Source organism: Mus caroli, chromosome 4 (assembly GCF_900094665.2).
Source record: "Mus caroli chromosome 4, CAROLI_EIJ_v1.1, whole genome shotgun sequence".
In the NCBI taxonomy this organism is placed as follows: Eukaryota; Metazoa; Chordata; class Mammalia; order Rodentia; family Muridae; genus Mus; species Mus caroli.
The window spans coordinates 77,706,405-77,712,400 of NC_034573.1; the positions used below are offsets into that span (position 1 = coordinate 77,706,405).

Genomic DNA, 5,996 nt, shown 5'->3' on the forward strand with positions numbered 1-5,996 from the left:
TCTCTCTCTTTCTTTCTTTCTTTCTTTTTCTATTAATATACATATATATATGCACATTATATATATGTATATATAATGTGTGTGTCTCTGTGTCTCTGTCTCTCTGTCTCTCTCTCTTCTCTCTGTCTCTGTCTCTGTCTCTCTCTCTCTGTCTCTCTCTCTCTCTCTTTTCTCAACATATAAATTCCTAGTGACTGTTCTAGCACCATACTGCCTTCTGCCTGCCTGTCACCATGTTGGCCCCCATGATACTGTAGACTCACCCTCTGAAACTATAAAAATTGTAAGCAAGTCCCCAGTTATATGCTTTCTTTCATAAGTTGCCTTGGTATTAGTGTTTCTTCACAGCAACAGAAAAAAATAACTGACACACGGTAAGTGTATCTTTTCAAGGCACTATGGTCTTTTCTCAGGTTCTCTTAACTGTAGTAAAAGTTTTCTGTGTGGTAGCTGTTCATGCTGAAGGATTTCTGTCAGCTTCCTCCCACCCTGCCTTTTTTTAAACTGTGCCTCTCTCAACATGTCTGTAAGAGAGAGCTAATCTTATGTATGAGCTTAGATGAGGTTCAATTTTAAATGAATGAGCACAGGTAACTATTTTCCATGATGGAACGTGCTCAGAACCACTTGGATTATATACTGAGAGGAATACAAAGGTAGGCATGGAGTTCCTGAGCCTCATGAAGAGAGTCACTTCCTACAAGCTTAGTGCCTTGTTCTTTCAGTTAGCAAGCAGCTGCCATTAAAGCAGTTGGTAAAGCTTGGAAGACTAGCAGGTTTTTTTTTTTTTTAAATATCTTTTGAGACAGGTCTTGTGCATCACAGGCTGGCTTCAAAATCCTGATCCCCCTGCCTCCTCCTCCCAAGTGTTCAGGTTTTTTTTAATCCATGCAAATTCCTCATCAAAATTAAGAATAAAGACTAAGCAAGGAGGAATTAATTCTCCAGTGACTTCTTTAGCTTTCAACTGTTCCATCAGCTCTCCTGGAATGCTGCCTGCAGGTCTTCAGACTGGAACTGGATCATTAGTTCCTCAAACGCAGCATATGCCTGCCATTTGTGGACTGTAGTCACCCTGCCGGCACTCCTGGATCTCCACTCTACTGGCCTGCACTGCAGATTTTGAACTTCCTGACCTCCGTAATAACCTGATCTAAGTCCTGAAAATGTATACTTGTAAACATTCAACTTATAGCTTCTGGAAAACCATAACTAATACACATTATAACAATCCATCACTGCCTCCAAAAGAAAGCAGTGAAGTTTGAGATTAAATCCTAGGAGAGGAAATCACACGAAATCCTTATATAACTGGAACTTTGAAGGGGAAAAAAATGGAAGAATGGTGAAGGAGTGTTTCCATGGAGTGAGCTAGGCAGACACCGAGAGCAGGGTGGCCCATTATGTGGATGTTGCATGTTCTCCAGGCATCTCTGCTTTGCGTAATAAACAAACTAGCTAGTTGTGACAGTACATGCTGAAGCCTTGCATGAGTCCAAGACAACTGACTTCTCACTAACAACTCATCTGACTCCTGGCACCATTTAGTATTGAATAGAAGGCAATTCCAAGTGCTCAGTGTGACAAGGTTCTCCAGAGGCGCTACCAGCCCTTTAGCCTCTGGGTGATAACAGTGGACTCTCCCATCGCAAGTGGCATCAAGTTGGTTACCTGGTTATAGGAAGCAGGTTTGTGCATGCACTTTTCCTCTGAACTTCTGTAAGTGCTATCATCCTTGGACTTATATATCAATGATAGCTTATATAACATTCCACAGAGGAGAAGACACATTTTCTGCCAAAGGATATTTGATAATAAACTGTATCAGGGAACGTTTTAGTCTTACCATATTGTACAGTAGAAACAGACTATTCAGAGCAGTGGATAGTCTGTTTTAGGCTTTGTTTTAGGCAGTAGTGAGAAGACATTGAGTATGGGAAATGTCTTTAACTAACATTTCTTTTTGTTTAATTGCTAGCAGGGCATAGTTTTGAAAATCAATCTTATAGTTGTCCTCTATAACCATCTAGCCACATAACTCACTGGAGACTTAGCCACATAACTCACTGGAGACTTAGCCACATAACTCACTGGAGACTTGCCTTCTATTATTATTACCCTGAGCTTAGTAGTTTGAGGGTTGGGATGGCTCATGTTGGTTGTTAGCTTGAAATAGGTGGGAGTGGGGACCACAGTTAAGGAAGTGCCTTCATCAGTGTAACTTGTGGACATGTCTGTGAGGCATTCTCTTCATTTCTAATTGTTATAAGTGGCCTCATTCCACTGTGGTCCTATGATCTCTGGGCAGGTGGTCTTGACTATGTAAGAAAAGTACCTGACTGTGAGCAAGTAATGAGGATTCCTCATGGTGTTCGGGTCCACACCCCTTCCATGAGTCTCAGCCCCAGCATCCCTGATAATGGACTATAACCGGAAACAAATGCTTCCCTCCCCAGGCTGTTATTAGTCATTCCTGTCCCAACAATGCTACAACAAGGCTGGAGAGATGGTTCAGCTGTTAGGAGCACTGACTACTCATCCATAGGTCCTGAGATCAATTCCCAGCCACCACATGGTGGCTCACAAACCATCTGTAATGGGATCCAATGCCCTCTTGTGGTGTGTCTGACCACAGCTACAGTGTCCTTATATACATAAATATATAATTCTTTAAAGAAGGAATTATAATCCTTGAATTTTAATCATTATGATTTCAAATGAACTGCATCCGCTTTTATTGAGCACTTACTATATGGCAGGAATTTTTCTATGCAATGAAGACCTAGTTATGAGGCTATAGAGTCCTGAACTTTAAGCAGGATATGAAAAATAATTACTTAACACATACTACACAGAAAATTTAGCATAATAGATAAGCACCAAAGAGATATGTTAGTCCTAGGAGTAACAAATGAAAGGATATAAAAGAGGCGGATCTTTGTCAAATTATACTCATTATTAACTGATGCTTAGTGTCTACTACAGAGGTAACTAACTGATCAGATCTACTCCCTAGACCAGTGGTCTCAACCTTCCTAACAGTGCAACCCTTTTTTACAGATCTTTATGCTGTGGTGACCCCCAACCCTAAAACTATTTTAGTTTCTACTTCACAACTGTAATTCTGCTACAGTTATGAATCATAATACAAATGCCTGTGTTTTCCTATGGTCTTAGGCAATGCTATGAAAGGGTCATTTGACTCTCCCGGGGGTCGGGACCCACAGGTTAAGAACCACTGCTCTAGATCATTGCTGCTTTGCACTATGGATTTCTGAAAATATTTTATATGAAAAAAGGGACTTTGTGCTAAAACATAAATTTTGAAATCCATCAACTAGGTGGACAATCAGTAAATCTTAACATGAAGATACTTGCTAAGTACTCCAATCAAATGCCCACTTACTCTTTAAGGACTTCACATAACTAAACTACATGTAAACACACTAAACACATAATGAACAGACTGATGCTTCCAAGTAACCCTGAGCACAACATTTAGTTAAGCTATAAATAAAATCCTATGCACTGTCATTTTAGGTTGTTTAGTATGGAACAACCTTTATTCAAGCTGACATTAGAGGAATTTGAGAAAGAGCTGGTATCCACCGATGTGCAGGTTATAGATACTTTTTCCTCCCACAGGGGCTAAACTGAAATAAAACAAAAAACCAAGAAAACAAGGATCCTATTACTCAGGTGGAATAAATTTCCCTTTCGGATTCCCACTTCTGTTTGTGGAAGCGGTGACTAGGACTGTGTGCACTGAGCTATGCAGTCAGCAGAGGGACACAGCATTAACCACATCAGGTAACCCAACTGAGGTGGGATTAGAACCATGTCTGGAAATCAGAACATTGTGCCTGTCACTACTCTTAAGTCTAGCTAATCTTGTTACCCTTGGCAGCAGAATCTCAAAGCATTCTTTATTCTTTATTTCCATTTTATTATACCTCATAATTTTCTAGAACATTTCTTTTCAATATCATGTTCCCATTGGGAAGCACAAAAGGCAACTTTGAATCCTTGCTTCCTTTGACCTGTTGGTGTCTCTTGATGGAGTTAATTTCTGTACTTTGCCATACTATACTTTGTATGTGGTAATCCCTGACACAGCCACAGTCTCTTTAGTGAAAGTCAGCTGTAGCACTATGGTTGATACTCCACCGCAGCACCACCAGGGACATTCAATAACAGTGGCATTTACTATTTTCCCATCCCTGTCCTTCCCATCTGGTTTTTAAGAAGCCAAACCCTTGGATATCTCACTTAAAAATGATATTATTTTGTGATTATATTTATAGTATATGTTGTATTTATTTCATAGTATATGTTAACATAATCCTTACATCTTAATTTTGTTATTGCAGCCATCCCAAATTTTTAATAAACATAGTATTTATCATTCATGAATTTAAGATTAATTAAGCGAACACTCAGTTTAACATAATAATTTGGGTCTGATTTCCTAATCCATACTCCTGAGGTTCCTCATATGAAATCCCTTCCTAAATAATGGCAATTCCTTCACTTACACCAAAGGAAAACTTGGACTCATCCTTGAATGCAGTCTTCATTACCAATATCCTATCAATTGGGAATTCATCATGGATTTCTTCTAAAACCACAGACCATCCCCACCGCTTGTGTTGTTCCAACATGGGTATGTATCTCACCATTTGTCCAGTTTCCTAACCAGGCTATTTGGCCACACTGAACTGCCAGTTCTTCCTCCTGAGCAGGGATGTCTACATCTCAGGTGTCTCAGCTCTATAGGCATACCCTACCTTCTGTGTGGAATGTATTTCCATCCATTTACCTGAGCCCCTTCTCTAAGACTGCCCCAGAGACCAGTGTGTTCCAAATCGCAGCCTTGTCCTCTCTCACTTTGTGTCTTGGACTCTGGACTCTGCTCATCCTCTGCTCAGTGTGGTCTTCCAACAGCTCTGATTACCTCGCAGCACACTGCATAACCTTTAGTGCATTGTGGTTATCAGCTGCTCTTTCCTGGCCAGAATAGGTGCTTTCTGAAGGCATCTAGTGTAGAGCTTTCACGTCAGTGAGTGTATCCTGCCTGCATGAAACATCGTAAACAAGAAATAAGACTTTGAAAATGATAGATGGAAGAAAATGAGGAAAATGAAACACTGCTCCATCGCTATCTCAAAGAAATGTTTTCAATCGTTTCTATCCAAATACAAATAGCAATATTAATAAAATAACAGAATAAGTAATTGTATTGAGTCTACAGTTCTGAAGCTGACTTTCAGTATATGGAAAGAATGTATAAATTTGATAAGTTGCTATTCTGACTTTGAAAAAAAAACAACAGAAGTAATGGTTTAAATGAAGCCTAACTATCTTATCAGGACAGTAAAAAAAATAATGATTTATAAATGTGTTTTAAAAGAAGAATTGGGGCTGGTGAGATGGCTCAGGCAGGAAGCCTTCTATACAAGTCCAGATCAGTAACACTCACAAAAAGAATGTGGTTTTGTTTGTCTGTCTGTTTGTTTGTTTTTGGCACACAGCTATAACTCATTAACTGGGGAGAGGTTTGATGTGGCGGCAGGTGGATCCTAGAGCTCACTGGTCACAGAGTTTATTTAATTGGTGAGCTCAGAGATCAGTGAGAGAACTTGTCTCTTAAAAGGTTAAGAGCAATTGAAGGAAACATAGGATGTAAACTTCAGGCCCCTACTGGCATGCACACATGTATGCATGTACACCTGCATGAATGTGAGTGTACATACTACACACAAACCCAAATACACATTAACCCAAAGACACAAGTGTGTGTGTGTATGCATACCCACACTGTCTTAGTTAGGGTTTTACTGCTGTGAACAAATACCAGGACCAAGGCAACTCTTTGGTTTTTCGAGACAGGGTTTCTCTGTGTAGCCCTGGCTGTCCTGGAACTCACTCTGTAGACCAGGCTGGCCTTGAACTCAGAAATCCGCCTGTCTCTGCCTCCCGAGTGCTGTGATTAAAGG

At 40.1% G+C, this 5,996-nt stretch overlaps 1 protein-coding gene across 1 annotated transcript in view; it reads left to right on the forward strand.

The window, feature by feature from the left end:
* Positions 1 to 5,996, forward strand: part of Cntln (centlein) — a 236,149-nt gene that overhangs the window by 164,041 nt on the left and 66,112 nt on the right. The window lies entirely within an intron of this gene.